This window comes from Pseudorca crassidens, chromosome 15 (genome assembly GCF_039906515.1).
Source record: "Pseudorca crassidens isolate mPseCra1 chromosome 15, mPseCra1.hap1, whole genome shotgun sequence".
In the NCBI taxonomy this organism is placed as follows: Eukaryota; Metazoa; Chordata; class Mammalia; order Artiodactyla; family Delphinidae; genus Pseudorca; species Pseudorca crassidens.
In genome coordinates this window covers 9688697-9710236 of record NC_090310.1, presented here as the reverse complement: position 1 = coordinate 9710236, position 21540 = coordinate 9688697, and the positions used below count along the sequence as shown (strand labels likewise).

At 57.2% G+C, this 21540-nt stretch overlaps 1 protein-coding gene across 4 annotated transcripts in view; it reads right to left on the bottom strand.

Moving 5' to 3' along the window:
• The window catches only part of CLIP2 (CAP-Gly domain containing linker protein 2), a 75149-nt gene extending 61692 nt beyond the window's left edge, over window positions 1–13457 (bottom strand). For 2 of the 4 annotated variants that reach the window (XM_067705930.1, XM_067705933.1), the window contains exon 1: window positions 13280–13456. The gene's annotated coding sequence lies outside the window, so the exon portion shown is untranslated. Of the gene's footprint in view, window positions 1–12754; window positions 13053–13279 lie in introns of those variants that run through there. The other 2 variants (XM_067705932.1, XM_067705931.1) reach the window with 2 other exon arrangements.
• Window positions 13458–21540: the final 8083 nt, after the last annotated feature.

Genomic DNA, 21540 nt, shown 5'->3' with positions numbered 1-21540 from the left:
GAGCCACACCCTGGGCTCTCTTGCTGCCCAGCAGACGCAGCTCTCTGGGGGGGGGGGGGGGGGGGGCGCTCCTCCTGCCCACCCCAGGGGTCCCAGCAGTCGGGGTGCCCATGCTCCCCCCACCTCCTGAGCCTGTGACCCATGTGCCGGGCCACATGGCAGCCAGAGATGGACTTAGTGTGGCCCCTGCCCCCTCACTGCAGGCCCAAAGCCTCCAGACCACAGCAGTGCCACGGGGCGAAGCGGGCGGTGGGAGGCGCACGGGGTGGGGGGCTGGGTCCAAGCTGGGGAAACTGCAGGGCACAGACTCCGCTCTGCCAGGTCAACCAAACAGCTAAGGATTTAGACTGCCTAAAATGTGCAGGGGGTGGGTATCCAGGCGGGGGGAGGGGGTCTTCCAATCCTGCCCAGGCATCAGGCTGAGGGGACGATGAGACATGGAGGGCATCAGCCAGAGGACCCGCAGATCAGACGAGCATCTCGGCAAAACCTCTGGGAGCTAATGAGGATGACGGGGTGCCGTGACAGACAGGGACTCCACGGAGGCAGGGGCTGGAGGGAACAGAGCGGGGACAGGTGCCGAGCAGGTGACAAGTACTGGTGGAGGAGGGCAGGTGGGAGGAGGTGGGGGGGAGGCAGGGCTGAGGACGGCAGAAGGCAGGAGAACCTCTCAACACCTGGAGGGACCTGGGAGCAGGAAGGGGCCAGGGTGGGGAGCTCATGTGGGGACAGGCTGGGTGCGAAGTGACTGAGGCCTGGGGCACCCACCTGGTGTGTAGTATACGGGGCTGGAGGCAGAGAAGAAAGGGAGCAGAGGGCACCGACCTGAGAGCACCCTGATGACAGCCGGGCCAGCTTTCGAGGAGAGGATGTTGTTAGGCTGGAGAGCAGCTGGGCCTCCCCAGTCAGCAGGGAAATGCAAATCCACGCTGCAAGGAGATCCCCTTTCCCACCCAATCAGATGGGCGAAAAGTCAAAAAGCCAGGTGACACCAAGTTGCTAGAAAGGCCTCCGGGAAAGGGCAGGTGGGCCAAGGGCTGGGCGAAGGGCAGGCACAGCCTGGGGGAACAGTGCAGGTGCAGTGGAGACTGGCCGGGGACCGTGGCCGAGGGTCCTGGGGGCGCCTACACGGCGCTTATCCACGGCATCCCACGTGACGGCCAAGAAATGCAGTTTGGGGGATGGGAACGGGGCCGGGGCTGGGCAACTGGGGCTTCGTTTCTATTTGTAAGATTTGCTTCTTCCTCCTCCTCTTCTTCTTCTTGTAGGCCATGCTGAATGGCAACGTGGGATCCTAGCTCCCCAACCAGGGAAGGGATCAAACCTGCACCCCCTGCACTGGAAGCACAGAGTCTCGACCGCTGGAGCGCCAGGGAACTCCCGAGATTTGCTCAAGCCCTGCAGGCTGTACGTGGGAGTTCACTGTGCCCTGTCTATTCTTTTTGAGTGCCTCAAATATTTCAGAACATTTTTTAAGTCAAAAAAATTTAAAGACAGACACCAGGGGACGGGGAGAGGAAACAGTTCCTCCCCTCCCCATGCACACCCACCAAGAGGAATGGGGGACAGGCCCCAAACAGAGTGAACCCCACGGGTGCTGACCGCCAGGCTCCCAAAGGCAGGCCCCTATGTGGGCGCGGCGTGGGCCCCCCCAGCTGCCCCACGGGGCATCCCAACACTCCCGCCTGCACTAGAAACCCAGTGCTAGCCCAACCCCCATGTCCAGCAGGGGCCCCAAGGGCGAGTGTGACCAACGTCCCCATGGGCCTCCGCCCAGGCGGCACCCACTGCTTGTCCCACCTGCTTGGAAAAGAGGCCCATCTTGTTCGCATGCGACTGAGGTCCAGGGAATTTCACCCAGTGGTGAAGCGAGAATCCCCACAGAGCAGAGCAGATCTGGGACAGCCCCCCCACCCCCGCCCCCCGCGAGTCCTGCCAGCTCACACCAGCTGCCCCTCAGGCCTGGGAGAGCGGAGGAGACGGCGCCCGTCTGCCCGCGCCCCAGCCCCCCACCCACCCCTGCTCTCCCCCGGTCAGTGAGGCCGCGGGGCGGGCTGTGTGAGCCCAACATTCACACAGGGGCCGGCCAGCAGCGGGAGATGGGACGGGAGACCCCAGGAAGAATGTGGTGGTGGTGGGCCCGGCTTGGGGCCCCGAGTCGCCCTGGGAGTACCCAGGGGCCTGGTGGCCATCCAGAACCAGCGTGGGTAAGGGACCCAGCCAAGCCTCACAGCAGGGCCGGGGCAGGAACCCACGCCACACCAGCTGATATGGCTTCAAGGACGGGGAGGGAGGATGACGCTGGGAAGACGGCAGGGCATGCGTGCCAGCAGCTCGGACATGGGGTGCAGGGGCACCCACGGGGCTGAGCGGGGAAGGACAGACCGACCTAAGAGCCTGTCGACTCCCCGCTTCCCTGGCACCTGCCGGGGGGAGACAAGCAGGGGCTGAGGCCGGAAGGCTGGCATCCAGTGCCACACACTCACCATCCTACCATCCTCACGGCCTCTGAGCTCAGGGCTGCGGTTCTTACTTTGTAAAGTCAGTTGGTATCTTCCGTGTCCTGCCCACCCCCAGGGTGACTGCAGAGCCCTGGGAAGGGCCATCCTGTCAGTCCTACCTGAGCTGGACACACTGGGGTGTGGCCATCCTCCCCTCGAGCTTGGAGTTCAGATCCTGTCTCCTGGCAAAGGGGATCAGGGCTGGGAATTGGTTAGGACTCCGCACTCTCACTGCAGAGGGCCAGGGTTCAATCCCTGGTCGGGGAACTAAAATCCCATAAGCCATGTGGGGCAGCCAAAAAAAAAGAAGAAAAAAAGGATCAGGGCTGTGTCAGGTCTAGGGAGGGGAAGGAACGTCAATATACTTCCCTGTCTTACACACACGCATGCACGCACAGTTGGCATGCTCAGAACCAGGGCACAGCCATGGCCCCAGAACCCACTCCTGGTTGTGTGGCCACCCACGGCCCCAGCAACTGGACATCTGTAGCCCTCCTGCTACTGGCCCAGGACACTGGGCAGGCATCACCCTGGCTCCGCTGGATGGGCTCCCCCATCAGGCCCAAAAAGAAGGGCTGGGGAACAACACACCTCAAGTTGCCCCCTGACCCACCTTTATTCCCACTTCACAGAATGGGAAAACTGAGGCCCAGGGCACAGGAGTGAAGCAAACAGGACAGTGAGCGTCAGCTGCCCAAATGAAGAAAACTTGTGCTGGCCAAGAAGGGCCCTAAGACCAGACAGAGTCAGAGGCCCAAGGTGGGGAGGGGCCTGCTGAGGTCGCCCAGCGATCAGGGGAACAGGAAGGAATGGGCTCTGGGATCCTGCCTTCCGGGCCAGGATGCTGACCCAGTCATCTTTCACTACTGCCTCCTTCGCTTCTGGTTTCCATGGCAGCCCCATCCAACACATCCAGGCCAGGGCAGCTGCAGGAAAGTCACCCCCATCTCCTGGGTTATCCTCCCCAACCCAGCCTGTCGGGGTGGAATTTGCACACGCAACTCAAAATTACCCCTGAGCAAAGGAGAGTCTTTACAATAAGTGGTGTTGGATCAAATGGACAGCCACGTGGGGAAAAAATCATGCTCCCTTCTGCGGCTGGCAGAGTAATGGCCCCATCCCCAGTACTTGTGAACATGTCAGTTTACGTGGCAAAAGGGAATTAAGGTTGCACAGAGAACGGTTGCTCATCAGCTGACCAGACAGAAGAAGATTATTCTGAATTATCCAGGCAGACTCAATGTAATCACAAGGGTCCTTATACGTGGAAGGGGGGAGGCAGGAGAGAGAGAAGCAACGAGATGGCAGCCTGCAAAGGACCCGGTCCAACATTGCTGGCTTTGAGGATGGAGGCAGGGGCCAACAGCCAAAGCATGCGGGAGGCCTCTAGAAGCTGGAAGAGGCTTCTAGAAACAGATTTTTCCTTAGAGCCTCTAGAAGGAACGCAGTCCTGCTGACATCCTGCTGTTAGCCTGGTGAGATCCATTTCAGACTTCTGACCTCCAGAAGTGTAAGATAATACATTTCTGTTGTTTTCAACCACTAAGTCTGTGGTCATTTGTTAGAGTAGTCACAGGAAACTAATACACTTACTTCACATCGCACACAACAATCAACTCCAGATGGATAGAAGATCTAAACGTGAAAGGTAAAACAATACAGTTTTTAGAAGTAGACATGAAAGAAGATCTGCCTTAACGCTGGAGCAGGCAAAGACTTCAACCCAGGAAGTGTTGAAAATAAGGGAAAAGATGGATAAACTGGACAATATTTAGAGCTTCCTTGCATCAAATGATACCAGTGGGGGTGGGTGGGGAGGGAGAGAAAGAATTTGTAATTCCTGTATTGTACAAAGGATTCCTATTCAGAATATGGAAATAACTCCAAAAATCGAGTTAGAAAAATCAGCAAAAGACTTGAACAGGCGCTTCACCAAAAAAAAAAAAGGGGAGGGGAGTGGGTAATCAAAAGACCAATAAACAGGTGAAAAGATGTTCACCTTCATTAGCCATCATGCCAACACTACATCCTCCGGAATGTATAAAATGAAACACGGACCACAGCAAGCGTTGGTGAGGATGTGGAATATCGAGAACACTCGTGCACTGCTAGTAGGAGTGGAAATTGGTGTAAGCAATGTGGAAGACAGTCTGGCATTACACACTTAAGCTGAGCATGACCAGCGATCCCACTCCTAGCTATGCCACCACAGAAAAGGGCACATACATGCACCAAAAGATATGGACTATTCCTAATACTCCCGAACTGAAAATAACCCAAATTACCCCTCCATCAGAATGCGTAAATACCTGGTGGCCTATTCACACAGTGGAATAAAGCACAGCAATGGGAATGCACAAAGTATCAGTACAGCCACGTGCGACAAGACGCATGAACCTCGTGACTCTTGAGTGAAAGAAGGCAGATGTAAAGGTGCTTAGAGTGCGACCTTATGCTTCCATTTAAAAGGAAGTTCAGGGCTTCCCTGGTGGCGCAGTGGTTGAGAGTCCGCCTGCCGATGCAGGGGACGCAGGTTCGTGCCCTGGTCCGGGAAGATCCCACATGCCGCGGAGCGGCTGGGCCCGTGAGCCGTGGCCGCTGAGCCTGCACATCCGGAGCCTGTGCTCCGCAATGGGAGAGGCCGCAGCAGTGAGAGGTTCGCATACCGCAAAAAAAAAAAAAAAAAAAATCTCAAAGCCAGGCAAAATGTATTAATGGTGCTAGAAATCAGGGAAGGGGGTCACGCTTGCGTGGCCTGGAGAAGGGATGAACCAGGCAGGGGCCCATGATTACCAGCAGGGCCAGCCAGGGCTGCTGGGGAAAGAAGGGGGGAGGAGGGGCAGAACTTGGTGGTCCCAGGGGTGAGGTCAGTCGCTAACAAGCTCTCAAAGTCAGTGTTTTCTTTTATTGCTTCCAGAAAGGCACTCCCCACCTCAATGCTCCCCAGCCACCAAATCCTGGCGGAGTGCCACCGCCACCCCATGCACTCTGTCACATCTCCAGGCCTTTGCACACGCTGTTCCCTCTGCTAGAACACCCTTCCTCTCACTCGCTGGCATAAGCCCTAGACTCTCTCACTGACAGCAGCTTTAAAGGGCAGGTTCTTTGCATATCTTGTTGGTTTCAGGACTCACGGTACCTAGGACAGCGCCCAGCACATAGAGAAGCTCAAAAGATGTCTAAGGAATACATGAATGAATTAAATACACTCCTCTGCCTCCATCATCCTTCCCATGTTGACTTGGAGGCCCACAATAGCTTGTCACAACCCATGGCCACACTCACCCGGTCGGCTTGGAGCTATCTTTGATAAGGACAGAGAGGATTAACTCACATTCTTCTGAATCCCAGCACTGAGCACACCCAGCACAGAGCCAGTGCTCACCAGTGGATCCAACAAGCAAAGAATCAGGTAGTGAGCTCCCTGTCTCTGGAGGGAATCAAGTAGAGACTGAGGCCTGCTCTCAGAGTGGGTTCCTGCTGCCCTGAGAGGCTCTCATGAGCTTGCACAGCAATTATTACTGTCAGTAAGGTTAACCAGAACCTGCTGAGCCCTGCCCCACGCCCCCAGGGCTGGTCCACTGCAGCAGTGCTCTTCACTGCACCTGACTCTGAACCTGTGCGGTGTGCTGGGTGTGGCAGTTCAGAGGGGATGAGGCGCTATCCCCTGCCAAGCTGTTTCAGCCCAAGGAATTCCCAGACCCGTAACATTTGTTCTGCTGCAGGCATGTCGGAGCCCTTTACAGATATTAACCTGTTCAGTCTTCACAGCAGCCCTGTGAAGAAGATACTGTTGGGAGCTCTACTAACAGGGAAACTGAGGCCCAGAGCCGGCAAGTCACTTGCCCGGGATGACACAACTGAGCAGCGGCAGGTGGGATTCGAACTCAGGCCCTCTGGCCATGGAGTTCACATTTTTTTTTAAATTAATTTACTAATTTATTTTTATTTTTGGCTGCGTTGGGTCTTCATTGCTGGGCACGGGCTATCTCTAGTTGTGGCGAGTGGGGGCTACTCTTAGTTGCGGTGTGCGGGCTTCTCATTGCGGTGGCTTCCCTTGTTGTGGAGCACGGGCTCTAGGCACGTGGGCTTCAGTAGCTGCGGTGCGCGGGCTCTAGGCATGCGGGCTTCAGTAGCTGTGGTGTGCGGGCTTAGTTGCTCCGCGGCATGTGGGATCTTCCCTGACCAGGGCTCGAACCTGTGTCTCCTGCATTGGCAGGCGGATTCTTAACCACTGCGCCACCAGGGAAGTCCTGGAGTTCATGCTCTTAACCACTGCTCTTTACTTCCTCAGAACTGAGACCAACGCTCCTCCAGGCACAGGGTTGCAGGAACAAGGGCACAGATTTAAGCAGGAGGTCATGAGGGTGCCCCACGGCCCTGGGTGCCAAGGCCATGGTCCACAGCACCTCTGCCATCTGGCCTGGCCCCCACTCGCCTCTGGCCTGTTTCCTGGGACCCCTCCCACCCAGCACCCTGATTCCAGCTTCCCTGAACTTCTCACTGCTCCTGAAGACACCCCAGCCCATTGCCTGCTCTGCTGGAATGTGTTCACCCCTCTTCTGCCCCTTAGCCAAGTCCTGGAGCCAAGTGGGTGTGTCCGGAGCTCTCTGCACACCCCTGTACCACAGTCCCTGAGGCCTCCTAGCAGGATGGGGATTCTCCAGCAGGGACCAGTCTGGCTCCTGGCTCAGGAGGTCTCACCCAGCCCTGGAGCCCACTAGGCTCTCATGGAGGGGGCTGGCTGTGAGCATCAGCCCCAGCTCCCACAGCTGCTTGTAAGGACCCTCCAGGAGGAGAATTAGAAAGATCAGAAGGTGGCTGCCTTCCTCCAACCCCCCCACCCCACCACCGCATTCTAGACGTTGGCTCACGGGGACCCTACCCCAGAACCAGGACCACACTGTCCAGCCCCTCCCTGGAGCTGCTGCCCCTCACTCAGGCTTTCATGTTATATATAGCAGCAGCTTACACGAGACAATGTGACAATGCGAAGACACTCCAAACTCCTTATCCCCCTCGATCCGGCTGCTGGAAAGCTCAGAGTCAAATTACCGCCGATAGAAGGTGCCGCAGCTCCTCCAGCTTCATCTGATGTTTGCTACCCAGGGTTTCTCCTCGCTCTGATTTTCTCACAACTTTTTCATCCCGTTATACTGCATTTATCTTTGTAAATCACCTCAAGTCCTTTCTGGAATCGGACAAAGAAGACACGAGACCCTTTCAGATGCCTTCCCTCCTCTGCTCCGAGTTCCCAGTGCCCAGCTGAATGGGAAAGAAGCTGAATGAGAGTTGACGGAGCGAACTTACAAGCAGATGACGTTAAGCAGGGCACAGTCTACGGTAGAAAAGGGAACGGCAGGAGCGGGGTCAGCGCACAAGGTAGCAAAAAAAAAAACAAATCGGGAAACACCAAACGTCATTCCTTCCTTCACCGCAGGGTCCGACAACCAGATGCCCGACTTCACAGTGGACTTGGAAGAATGGTGGGCTCCACGTTGAACCCCACCCCCGCCGGACACTCGACACCCTGCCGCCCAAACTTCTCCTTCCCTTTTCTCTCCCTGTGCCCATACGGAAGGCACTCCCTACCTACCCAAGTCCACCCACCCTTCGGGACACAGCCCAGTCCTTTTCCCCCAGTCTCCTCAGCCTTCCCACACACCCCGTGCCCTGCCCGAGCAACCCTCGCGAGACTTGAACCACTCCCGGGGCAATGACCCCACTGGGCAGGGAGGCTCTTCTGCTCTGGCCTTAAAATGTTCCTCAAAGATGCTGGTGTCGTTTACACTTTCAGGAAGGGGGCTGATGTCTTCCTAATTCAGCAAAAGCTTCTCAAAGGCAGGGTCCAAAACTAAGGTGTACTGTGCTCCCCCCACAGCGAGGGGCTGGCTTCCCCCCAGCCATCACCCTCGATGCTGCAGGTTGGAGGGCAGGACTGGGGCACCCCGGGGAGGAGATGGGTGCAAACAGGAGCAGATCAGCCCTGGACACCACAGGGTCACCTCCTTAGGGAGGAGAGATTAGAAAACCAGGCCCTCGGTGTGAGCTTCAAATTCCCCCCTCTCAGGGTGACAAAGGCACAGATGGAAGTGAATGAGGAGTGGGCGTCTCTCTCTGGGCTGCAGCTGGAGTCAAAGGTAGGTTCCAGGGATGGAGCCAGAGCTGCTCCGGGAAGACGGAAGCCGGTAAGTGCACGAGGCCCCAAATTTATGCCTTGTTAATAAAAACCACCTGATATGCTCTACTTTCTATTCAGAGGGGTAATGTTTCATTATCATTTTGAAGCGTTTCCTCTGAAAACTTGAGTTCTGTGTTACTGTTTCTGTGCGCCTGGCAGCACAGCCCAGAGGAAGGAGTGGTGGGACCGGGGGGGGGGGGGGGGGGGGGGGCCCTGCCAGCAATCACCACCCCCCCACACCAGTTCCCAGGCGCTGAAGGGAGAGCACATCCTCTGCCCCTGAGCCCGGGGCGGGGCAGGGGGGCGGGAGGCCTGAGGTGGGCTGCCAGGGACAGCGAGGCCACCACTCACTCCTTCTCCCCCAGCACACACCCCGCGTCATAACTGCAGCTGACACTGTACCAGCTGTGCCCAGCACTGTCTTCCACTCCCAGCCCCAGAGACCACGTGGCCTGCCCCGACCAGCGGAGGGGATGGGGTGGGCGCCCTCACCCAGGCTGGGCCCATCCGGCTCTTAGGCGCCCAGAGACTGAGGGGAGTGCCCTGGGTGGTCCTGGGGCCTCAAGCGGAAGCCACCATTCAGGGCGGCCAGGCCGGCGATCCAGAGAGAGCAGCCTACAGGGAGAGGAGAAGGGACAGAGGCACTGGGAGAGGATGAGAAAATGAAACCACAGTCCAGAGAGAGCAAAGTCGGAGGAGGGGCTGCCTGCCAGCTTCCCGGGTCCTGGGGGAGCCAGGCCGAGCCAGGCTGCCTGCAACTGTTTCCTGCAAAGTTCCTTTCCTCTCAACTCCCCTTTCACTTAACCTAATTGGAGGCGGTTCCTGTTCCCTGCGACAAAATCCTAAGACATGTGTCAGGGCCCTCCCCCGTCTTCCAGCTCAGGGCCAGGCCCGCCCATCAAGCCAGGGTCACTGGTCAGTTTATAAAAGGTGAGGCCTGTCTGGGTAGAGCCTTGCTGGGAAGGCAGGGCACAGCCAGCTGGGGGTGTCTGGACTTTGTACTTGAGCCAGTGAGGTGGAGGTGTTTGAGGAAGGCACCGCCAAAACCTCGCTTGCTTTCGGAAAATGAACCAGGTAGGCAGGTGGGTGGGGCGGGGGAAGGAAGCAGGTCTCCCAAGCACACAGTAGGTGTTTAACAAACGTGTGGAGAGCAAACAGGGAAACCTCTCCACATCTTGATTTCCTCATCCGTAAAATGGAGGCGATGGTACCAAGATATCCACAAACTAATACAGGCACTCAGATCTTCAAACAGTTCCTGGCAGAGTAAGCATTCAATACGCATTGGGTTTGTTTGGTTTTTTTTAACCTATACGAAGGCTGACATTCTCCCCAAGGGCCACCGGGCAGGTGCTTTGGTCTGAATGTGTCCCCCCTCACCCCGCTTCATAGGTTGAAATCCTAACCCCCCAGGGAGACAGTATTAGGAGGTGGGGCCTTTGGGGGGTGATTAGGTCATGAGGGTGCATCCCTCATGAATGGGATTAGTGCCCTTGTAAAAGAGACCCCCAGAGAGCTCCCGAGCCCCTTCCACCACGTGAGGATACAAAAATAAATGCGACTTGGAAGACAGTCCTCACTCAACCATGCTGGCATGCTGCTCTCAGACTTCCAGCCTCCAGAGCTGTGAGAAATAGATGTGTTGTTGATAAGCCCCCCAGTCCTAGTATTTTGTTAGGACAGCTCGGACTAAGATAGCAGGGAACCAGGAGGGGTGAAGAACGCAGCTTCTCTCCTCTGGGTGTTGAAGCAGAGGTAGGGTAGGCGGCATCAAGAGGGCAGGATCAATCTTTAGGGTGGCAAGGCCAGGGAGGAAAGGTCAAGAGAGAACTGTCCCCCACATCGTGGACCAGAGCAGAAGGAGCAAGGATGGCCAGGGTTGTGGGGATGGCGGCCTTCCCATCACCAAGGGAGGCTGGACCAGAGCAGAGAGAACAGCCCAAGGAGGAGGCTGCATTAAAGCAGAGAACAGCAGGGCCTTGGGCAGGGCTAAAGGCAGGACTACCTGACAGTGGACAAACAGCTGGGGAGGGGATGGGCCACTCGTGGGTGTGGATGGAGGCTGGAGGGCCACCTAGTACAGCGGCGACAACAAACACCAGGCATTCTCTCCATCACAGTACACAATTTGCACACATCCATCCATTCAATTCTCTCAATAACCCTAAAAGGTAGATACCTTAAGTACCCTCATTTTATAGATGGGGAAATTGAGGCAGAGAGAGGTGTAGTGACTTGTCTGAGGTAACACAGCAAGTAAGTGGCAGGGCTGGGCTTTGAACCCAGGCTGGCAGGCTCCAGCATCCAAACTCTTAATCGCCAGAGTGGACAGCAGATGCTGAAAAGGGACTAGTGCCTCTGTGGGTGGCACCCCTTGGCATTTCAGGCTCTGCATACAAATTCCAGGCACCTCCTTCCCAGCCTGCTGGCTGCACCTGGGGGCTTACGGGTACACAGTCCTGTGTGCTGAGGGTCCCCCCGGGTCTCCTCCGCCAGACTCTTCTGCCTTTGAAACTCCTCTCCGTCCCATCCCCCTCCACCTGTCCCAGAGCCTGTATCCCAACACCCCTCCCAGGCCAGGCACTGCAGATGCCAGTACATCCAGGGCTTATGGAGAAGGGCATCTAAGGAGCTCCACCTGGGAAAGTAGGAGGGACAGAACAATCCCTTCCAACAACAGAACCTCTCTTGCCTTAAACCTCATGCCCCAGTCACCCAAATCCTTTGCTGCTCCTCTCAGCCACCAGCCACCAGGCCTCCTGCCTCCTCTTCTGACTCCTATCCCCTGCCAATGCTCTTTCCCCTCCCTCAAGCCCCCTTTGGCATCCTGACAGCAAACTTCTACAGTGAGCTCTATCAAGCTCCCTGCTCCACCCCATCCTCCAGGTGTCCCTCCTCTGTGCTCCCAGCTCCCTCATCACTGCACTCGTCAAAGGCTGCTGGGCTGTGCTCCGTGGGAGCAGCGAGGCCCCCGTCCTGGGTACCTGTCGGCCCCTGGCAGTGCAGGGCCAGGTGACAGCAGCTTGATGAATGAAGAGCTCACTGTTTACATTACAACTGGTTGGGAGTCTCGCCCCACGTGGTATCCCTGCACCCTCCCCCTCCTCTGCCCACAACCCTAAGCCAGCAGCACCCCCACTATCCTCCCAGGGCATCTTACAGGATGGAGGGCAGCCCCCCCCCCAGTATTGGACTCCCACTTCTCACCCAGAAGGGAGAGGCGGCATCTCAGAGGTTGGGGGATTCGCAGCTGGGTGTGTGACTCCCCACAAGGTGCCCCCTCCTATCCAGGGTGGGGCTGGGACTTACATGGCAGTGCCCAGTGGGCACCCGCCCCGCCCAGGCCCTGCCTGAAGGACCCAAACGGGCGGGCCCTGGAGACCCAGCGAAGCATCCTCCGCGCGGCCACGGCCCCTCCCTGAAAATGTGCTGCCTCACCAGCCATGAGCGCCAGCTTGGAGGGGGGGCACCCCTGCGGAAAGCCGCCCCACCCCAGTCTCCCCTAACCCCCTCCGCCATGCACTTCAACGAAGTTGTGCAAAGGGCATTGGCCAGGCGACCCCGGCCAGCGGAGCGGGGGCTCCGTGTCCTCCCGGATCCTGGGGCTGCGTAGCCGCGCCCACCAGGCTCACCCCACCACCACCCTCACCCCACCCCCCTCCGCCGGGCCTGTGAGCCCAGAGCCCCGCGGCGCGTCCAGCCGCCCAGCGCTGCCCTTGGGAGGAGGAACGGGCGGCTCCCCAGTATATGTGCCGAAGCCCTGTTGGGGGCACCGAGGGTGCCGGTGATGCCTTCACCGAGAGGACCCGCAGCCCGGGAAGGGTCCGCCAACACCAGCAGCGCCCCCTCCTCGCCTACAGGCGACGGGGAAGTTGGGGGTGCACCCAGGACCAGCTCCCGCTCACGCCCACCCGCCAGCCCCCGGCCCTTAGACCTACCCCACGCCCCGAAAATGCCTGCGGGCCGGCCGCCCCGCTTCGGACCAGGCCGGGGCTACCGCGGCCTCCCGCCTCCCTCCGTCCTTTGTTGCCCATCGAGCCCCCTCCCTCGGGGTCCCTCCGGCTGCTCCTACCTTCGCCCTTCCAGCATCAGGTTGAGTGGCGGGTGGCCGGGCACCCGGCCCCCTCCTCTCCCGGCCCGGGCGCCGCGGGGACAGAGGATGCTGCAGCCCCTCCCCGCGCGCCGCTGCCCACCGGCTGCAGCCCCTCCTGGCGCCCGGGGCTCCGCGTTCGCGCTCCGGGCCCGGGCCTCGCGCCGCGCGTGCGGCCGGCCGGGCGGCGGCGGGAAGGCGGGAGGCTCTGACCCTGGCAGCCCCGGCCGCCGCCTGCGCTCCCGGTGGCCGAGCAGAGCGGAGCTGAGGAGGAGCGGAGCGAGCGGCCGGGCTCCAGGAGGGAACAAAAGGGGCCGGCGCTAGGGCGGGCGCGGGAGGGCGGGGCCTGGCGCGGCGGGGGTCAGGCGCGCGCTCGCGCGGCCTCGCGTTTCTCAGGCTGCGGCGCCGCGCCGCAAGGGGGCGGGCGGGCGGAAAACGGAGTGGAGCCTTGTCCACCGCTTCCAGCGGCAGTCAATCGTGGGGCGTCCGAGGCGCGCCATCCCCTACCTCAGCTCTGGGCACCTATTGGTGCTTCAGTCGTGTTTGGCGGAAGAGCATCCTTCAGCCTTGCTCTGCTCACAAGGATGTCCCAGAGCACTGCGAGAGATGGAAGCTCGGGAAGCTGCGGAGAAGGTTGGGGAGGTTCCTGGAGTTTCCGGGAAGGCTTCACAGGGGAGGTGACGTTTGAACTGGACAGGAAGGGATGAGGAGGAGACAGGGTAGCTGACGTGCGAACTCCAGGTCTTACTGAGCTGTCTTGAGGCCAAAACGGGTGGGGACAAATGGCACGGATGTCTTGGTGATTTTCTCCCAACACTAGTTTGGAAAAAGTGGTACCCAGGATACAGATTGAACCCTGCACCATCCTCCCCCGGCAGGAGCTGACTCCTACAATATCAGAGGATTGGGATAGCTACCCGCCTACCCCACATCCCCTACCATCCACCCCCTCCCAGGGAGGTCAAGGGCAGAGGCTAAGTGGCAGTCCAGGGATGAGAAGTAACTGAATCCCAACACCCAAGGTACCTGGCTGTGGTCGGCCTCTGTGCCTTTGTTCCCCCTTTTCCCCTTGATGAGCTAACCTCAGTTCCTTTGCCCTTGCTGGTTCCTCGCCACTTTCTCGGTTTGACAAATCCTATTTCCCCTTCAAAGCCCATCTCAAATTCACCTCCATCTCCCACCATGTGGGAATGTGGGTGTGTCGCGGGAGGTGTGGTCTGTACAGTGAGACTGGGGGGGGCAGGCACCAGGCCCAGTCTTATTTATGTGCCCTGTGAATAAGTGCACTGCCTGGCCAAGGGTCGACATTCAATGACACTGTTTGAATGGATGAATTTGCTAAGTTGCTACCAACCATCTCTCCACTGGTATCCATAGTCTCTGAGAAATGAATGAACCTCTTTTTTTTTGGCCGCGCTGCCTGGCATGCAGGATCTCAGTTCCCCGACCAGGGATGGAACCCGTGCCCCCTGCAGTGGAAGCGCGGAGTCTTAACCACTGGACCGCCAGGGAAGTCCTCTTCACCTCTTGAGCTGAGTTTCCCCACTGATAAACTGGAGATAGTGTTTCACTTCAGTTCAGCAAATGGGTCATGATATTGATGATGGAGTGTGGGCACTGGACCAGCCCTGAGGAGGTCTCCGCTGGTCAGGGGAGCCAGACCTGGAGACCAAGGTAGGAGGAGGGTGCAGAGTGAGCCCAGTGGAGAGCAGGCTTCTGGAGGAGGTGTCAACAGGGTGGGAAGGGAGGAGAGGGCTGAGCTCGGGGAACATGGAGTGAATTGTTCCATGTGGCTAGGATGGACGGTCTTGATACTGAGACATAAGACCTTAGGCAAAGTGCAGTGGTAAGAATCCAGCTCCGTCACCTGCCAGCTCATGGGCAATCCTCTCTGGGCCTCAGTTTCCCCCATCTATAAAATGGAGCTAGTGACACACTTACCTCCTAGGGCTGTTATCAAGGTTGAATACGTTAATCTAGGTGAAGTGCTAAGAACAAATAGTGCCTGCATTCGCGAAATGTGAACTTTGTTTCAAGTGGCTGCGTCAGCAAAGAACTTGAGTGCCTGTTAGGAGTTTGGATTTTCTCCTGTGGGCAATGAGTTCTAACAGGGACTTCTCTCACGGAGAGGAGGAAACACAAAGAGGAAAGGGGCAGGGCTTTTGCAGGTTACTCTCCTCTGAAGATTCTGCCTGGGAATTAGTGTGGGGTAGGAAGGGAGCCCAGGATGGCTACAAAGGCCAGGGGGGTCCTGATGACAGAAAGCAGGTAGGACTCAATCAGAAACTACTCAGAAAGTTCTGGGACTTCCCTGGTGCTCCAGTGGTTAAGACTCCGCACTTCCACTACAGGGGCGTGGGTTCAATCCCTGGCTGGGGAAGTTCCACACGCCTTGAGGTGTGGCCAAAAAAAATTATTAAAAAAAGGAAAGTTCTCCTAGCAGCCCGTGGGAGCAGGCTGAAGCCCTAAGAGACCAGCTGGGAGGCTGGGAGGCTCCAGGCTAGAGCTGGGGGTCTGGAATTCTGTTGGGGAGGGGAGACAGCACAGAAAACAAAGGGAGAGGCCGAGGCCAGGGGTTCTTATAAGTTTTTAGGGCCACACATGCCTTGGAAACTCTGAAATCCATGGGGACTCTCCCCAGACACATGCAATATGCTTACACACATACGCGCATGCACACATGTATGTGCACACGTGTGTGTGCGTGCACACACACACAGAGTTTTGCAGACAGCTTCAGGCAGTTCACAGATCCCTGAAGCCCACCTGGTCTGTACATCCAGGTTCTAGGGCAGGAGAGAGAGCTCAGAACAGACGGGGGGAAGTGGGGTGTAGCAGAAAGTGTGATTTGCCCGAACTGGGGCAGGGCCGGGGAGGGGGGTTGACCCAGATCAAATGGCACCTGGGCCCTGTGGGCACCTCTCCCTTCTTCAACACCTGAGGCTTCTGGAACCAGGAAACTGGATAAAGTTCCCAGGACACCAGCCCATCAGGGATGGACTAAGAAGCTTCCTTGTTGGAAACAAAACCACCATTTAGTACTGGCCCCTCCTTGTACAGGTGGGGAAACTGAGGTCTGAAGAGAGACAGGGATTTGCCCAGGTGCTGCTGTGACACACCTGAGCTCACCTGTGCCACCTGGCAGGTTCAGTCACCCCTCTCCTGCCCTCCTCCCACCCCGGCCCTCACTGGCCCCCCTCCCTCACTGACAGCCGTTCCCCGCCCCCCCCCAGTTATTCAGAGCAGCAGGGAACACCACAGAGTCCTAGCTTCCCCTCACCTGAACGGTGGGCGGAGCTGCAAAGGGGCAACTCACCTGAGAGGTTCTGCCCTTGCTACTGCCAGGCTTGTTCTACGTGAGAAAAGATCCGCTTCTACCTTGCTGAAGCTTCGATTGGGGTTTTCTGCTGTAGATGTGGAGGGTGGAACTGGGCACGACGCCCTGGGCATCAGGCCTGGGGATGGGGGGAGGGGGGAGGCCTGGGGGAGGGGGCTGTCCCCATAGACCTCTCACCCAGCTCTTTTGTCTCCACAGAAAGTGCTGATTTGGCCATCTTCTTGCTGACACTGGCCACGACTGGCAGCCCCACGGGAGGGGGAATTTCATGGGAAGAGCACGTTGGGAACGGGCGGGGGTGGGGGGGGGGCCGGGGCAGCGCTCTCGCGGGGGGCCTGCGGTGGGGCGAGAGGCCTGGCTGCCCTGCAGGTTGCTGCCTCCCTGGGATACTTTTTATTGTATAATTTTTTAGGACCAATAGCACATTCACATGATAGAATATTTTATAGCTTCTGAATTGCTGTTTACAAGGAATTTGTAATAAATAACATGGGAAACACTCCTGGATTTATGTCAAATGAAAAACAAAATGTACATAGGGTACAATCTCAGCCTTGTAAGCTGTCAAGGGGGAAAAATGTAACCGTGGTAGCCTTTGGGTAGGGGGAGCCAATGGGATTTTTCTCTTCCCTTTTCTGTGTTTTCCTACAGGCATGTGTTACTTTTAGAACTAACAAAAGAAATGTAAACCCAAACCCGTGTCTGTTCAAATGGTTGTTTGGATGTTGTGTCTCTGTTAAAAACACACAAAACATTGTTTGGATGTTGTTGTGGCCTTGAGCTGGGAGTGACATCACCATGGAGACAGGAGCTGAGGCCACATCACTCTGAAGGCCACACCCTTACTTTCGAACGCAAGGAAGATGCCTGAGCCCAGTTCTTCCTTCCTCAAGAGGAAGCCGTGCCTGCTCCCTCCGCTTGGTACAGGCTTGATACAAGCCCGTACCCAGGCTCGCTGAGTGACCCAAAGCTGGCATTTCTGACTACTTATTACAGAGTAGTTATATGGATTATGGAAATCCACGAAGCCCACCCAGCAGAGAACCAGCCAGGGCTGTTTATGCAGCGCTCGGTCTAGCGACGGAGTCAGATGCAACACTCGCATTTGGCAAAGACGCACAGGCCAGGAGTGGGAGGGCTTCAGAGAGGACCAGAGGGAAGGTTTGGATGTGGGGTTTGTTTTGTTTTTTTAATAAATTTATTTATTTATTTTTGGCTGTGTTGGGTCTTCGTTGCTGCACACGGGCTTTCTCTAGTTGTGGCGCGCGGGGGCTACTCTTTGTTGCAGTGTGCAGGCTTCTCATTGCGGTAGTTGTGCCTCGTGGGCTCTAGAGCACAGGCTCAGTAGTTGTGGCGCATGGTCTTACTTGCTCCGCGGCATGTGGGATCCTCCCGGATCAGGGCTCGAAACCGTGTCCCCTGCATTGGCAGGCGGACTCTCAACCACTGCGCCACCTGGGAGGTCCTTGGGTGTGTTTTGATTGGAGGCTGTTGGCTGGGGAGGCTGGAGGCTGGGTAACTAGAGAGGGATGAATATCACCTCTGTGACTGGTGAGGGGAGCGCATCTGGCTTTCGGGGATTGGCCCTAAGCTGGAAGTAGAGGCAAAAAACTCAGGAAGCCGGCAGTTCTTGATCGAACCTTGGCCATTCGGGGCCCATTGCTCCGGGGGTTACCATTTGCCTTCCTGGACTGGAGGTTTCAGACTGTGAGTCAGTTGTTTTTTATATACGGTCTGCCATTGTCCATTTGTCTATGCAGCCTGTCAGTATCAACTCCTGTGATCCTCACCAAATATTCTACAGCTGGTGGGATTACTATATCATTTTAGAGAAAAGGAAACCGGGTCACAGAGAGGTTAAGAGACGTGCCCAAGGTCACACAGCTTGTGAGTGCAAGGTTAGCCAGGCCCCCGGGGTTCAGAGCCAGGCTCCCTCCGGCCTGTAAGGAAAGAGCAGGGAGATAGATGCCACCTTAAACTCCAACCTGGGCTCTGTTTGCTCCCCGGCTTTATGACCCTGGGCCGGTAACACAGGAATCCTGCCTGCTCCACAGGGCTGCTCGCAAAGTGCCGGTTCCAGGCGTACACTTTGAGAGCCTATTATATATGCTGCATTGATGATTCGCTCCATGCCAGGCACCCTTCTAAGCACCTGAGATTCCGTAAGCTCACGTCATCCTCAGGACGCCCCAGAAACAGGGGCTGTACCCGTCCCATTTACAGGTGAGGTTCTGAATCTCGGCCAGGCTCACAGGCAGGTAGGGAGAGGCACCCTGTGGGATCCAGGCGGCCCAGGGCCAGAGTCCATGTTTTAATCCCTGCATTTCCGGCCTCTCAGATGAAGCAGAGGCTGTGAATACGCATGGGGGGGCACCTGTGACCCCGGGGTGGCGCAAGTCCCCCGCTGAGGCCTGATTGGCGGGGGAAGGCGCTTCTCCTTGGGCGACTCCTGAATGGGCTCCTTCAACGGGGGGCCTTGGAAATGGGGGACTGTGGAGGGAAGAAGCCATCCCCTGCGTGGATGGACAGCACCCACAGTCACTGAGAATCGGGTGACGTGCGGCTAAGGACTTTGCTGCTGCCGTGGTTCCCGCTGGGGTGGAAATCTGCCTCTGGGGGTAGAGGCCTTAGGTGCCTGTGCCTGCCACACCCCTGGGGTTACTTCCTCCCTGGGTCCCCAGCTGGGCCACAAGCACCCAGCCTCCTCTCGCCAAGGGAAGCCTCTAGAAGGTGCTACCTGCAGGGCCCCTCTGCAGTCCCTTGCTTTCCAACCGAGGGAAAGAGCCTTCCTTCCCAGCTGCTGTCCCTCATTCCTCTCTCCACGTCCCCAAGTTGGCACATCTGTGCATTGCATCATTCGGCCGAGGTGGTAACACGCCCTGGAATCATGTTTATTCCGTCTCTGTGAGCCTCTTGCCCGGGGAGACTGCCAGTGTCCTTCTCCCCAGGATGCCAGCTGCTGGCCCCTGCCCCCTCCTGGGCCGCCTGCCCCTCACAGGCTGCACCTTCTCCGCAGCCCCCGCCTAAGGGGTCATCTCTTTTGGTTTCGGTCTTTCGGGTCCTTCTGAGAAGTCGCCCCGATCACCAGTCACCCCACCCCACCAGAAACACAAAACTTGAAACTGACAGAAGGTCACCAGTTTGTGATTTGACCATAAAAAGACGCTGGAAAAAAAACAACTGGGCTACCACCGTCATGGCCTGCGAGAAAGGACATTTTAGCACCATAAAAAAGGTAAGAACGTCATTTTGGAATAAAAGACAGCCCTTTGAATGAAGTAAACCTGGCTTTCTGGAAAACGTCCATTCACTTTGCGGCAGATGGAGGTCAAGGTTGGCAGCTGTTCCTGGAATGTTTGGGAACCAGTGTCCTAAGGAGGTTCACGCTGGCCCAGGGCAGTGACGTTCCTCGTCCCACCCCTCCTGGGGCTCTCGGCCACCTTGGTTGCCTGACAGAATTGCGCTGCCTAATCTGGCTTTTCTTAGACCAACCCACACACCCTTCCATCCTCCCCACCCTACCTTCTGGCACGCTCTGAGCTTTGGTGTCATTCCACCCCCAGTGTCTGTGAGCCAGATGTTTGGGGAGAAGCTAGGAGGTCATTTGTCCAACCCCTGTTGCTTTTCAGCAGGAAAGATAAAGTGCGTTAGACAAAGCATCATTAGGAAAACCACCGGCAGCCTCCTTACGCTACAGCTCACCCCTGCAGCTTCATCATTCTTAAACATCCCACAGATGTGGTCCAGGTGTGCATAACATACAACAGTTAGAGCTCATATTCAAAATGTTAGTGTCCCAGCAACAAAACCCCTTTTACTGCTTTTAAATACTTTCACCACTTTTCTGCCCAGTGTGTGGCTACAAAATTGCTTTGAAAAGATGCAGACACGGTTTCTCAGTATAAAGTGATAAGAGCTCTGATGAAGTTGTGGGCAGAGTGATTTGGGCCACATCTAATTCTCAATGCAGCTTCCTGGAGGAGGTGACAGCCCCGATGTGTCTGGAAGGATAAGTGTGGTGCGCAGGCAGAGGGGGCAGCTCACAAGTGATGTTGGGAGGAAACTTGAAGAGCTCAGCCCGCAGAGCACCAGGGAACTGGGACTGAGGTGAGGGTGGAGGGGCAGCCTCAGTCTCCTTGTCCGCAAAATGGGAATGACAGGCTCCACCTCCACCTGCATGGACAGACAGACAGACAGAGTTCAAAGCCTAAGTGCTCTGATGGAGTCATGGTCAGGGTGCCTGGGGCCACGTCTCCCTCTCAGTTGCGGGGCTAAGAAGACAGGGAATTTAGGGCAGTGGGGCCGTGTCTGTAAAGCATTGCCACGCCTGTCTTTTCCTGTTGGTTGGGCAAGAAGAGGCAGAAGCAGCGATGTTGGCTCAGAGTGGGCAGCTCTGATCGAGATTTAGCAGGGAGGCGAGGAGGAGGGGACCAAAATGAACATTGTCCGTGTTTGGCAGGAGGGAGGGCGTCTGTGAATGTCATCAGCAAGCTGGCTCCTCTCCTCCGCCAGCCTGGAGAGCCAAAAGCGGCTCCTGCACAAACCCTCCCTGGGGCTCTGAGAAAGGCACCTAACAACTTCCTGCCTCAGTTTCCCCACCACACGCCGCTGCTGTTTCTTCTCACGGCCAAGCTCCCCCAGCCCTCACCACAAGGTCCCAGGGCTGGTGCCAGTGCAGGGAGGAGCCCAGGTCCTGCAGCCCCTCCGACGTGCTCCTTCTTCTCTCTGCAACTCCGTCCTCCTAGCCAGCGCCCCGAGCTGAAGTGTCCAGAGGCCCCAGGGCAAGTCAGAGGGGCTGTCAGAAATCAAGAGGGTATCATTGACCAAAGAATTATCCACCAAAGGGCCTCCATCTATCAAATCAGGGGGTGCCCGCCTGCCCACACCCAGCCTGCAGCTGCAGTCTCCCCAAGTTTCTTGTCCACAAGGATCTCTGTCTGAGGCCCGGCGTGTTGCTCGAGGCCACCCCTCCCCCTCTTGTGCCTGCCAGCTCCCCGCAGGTGAGGGTGCACTGGGGACAGATCACCCTCTAGCCCCTTTGCCCCGGGTTTGGGATCAGCACACTGACCCTGGTCTCCTCCCTGGAGCCTCGTGGAAACACCAAGATCAGAGTCACAGCAAGGCCCCTAGACTGGGGTGGGGGTGAGGGGTGGAGATGGGGCTGTCTCTAGATCAGGGTGGGAGTAGGGTGGAGGGTCTCTAGGTAAGCGTGGAGGTGGGGTGGGAGTGTCTCTATATCAGGGTGCAGATGGGCGGGTGGAAAACAATAGAAAAAATATATTGGTCTCTGTCCCCCAGCCCCTGGCACAGAGCTCCTAAAATTCTTGCAATTTCCTGAGTGAGAAGAGCACCAGGGGCATCTTTTGTGCTGTTCTTTGGTATTTGACCCCCGGTTCCTGACACAGGGCTCCTGAAACCCTTGGAGTTTCCT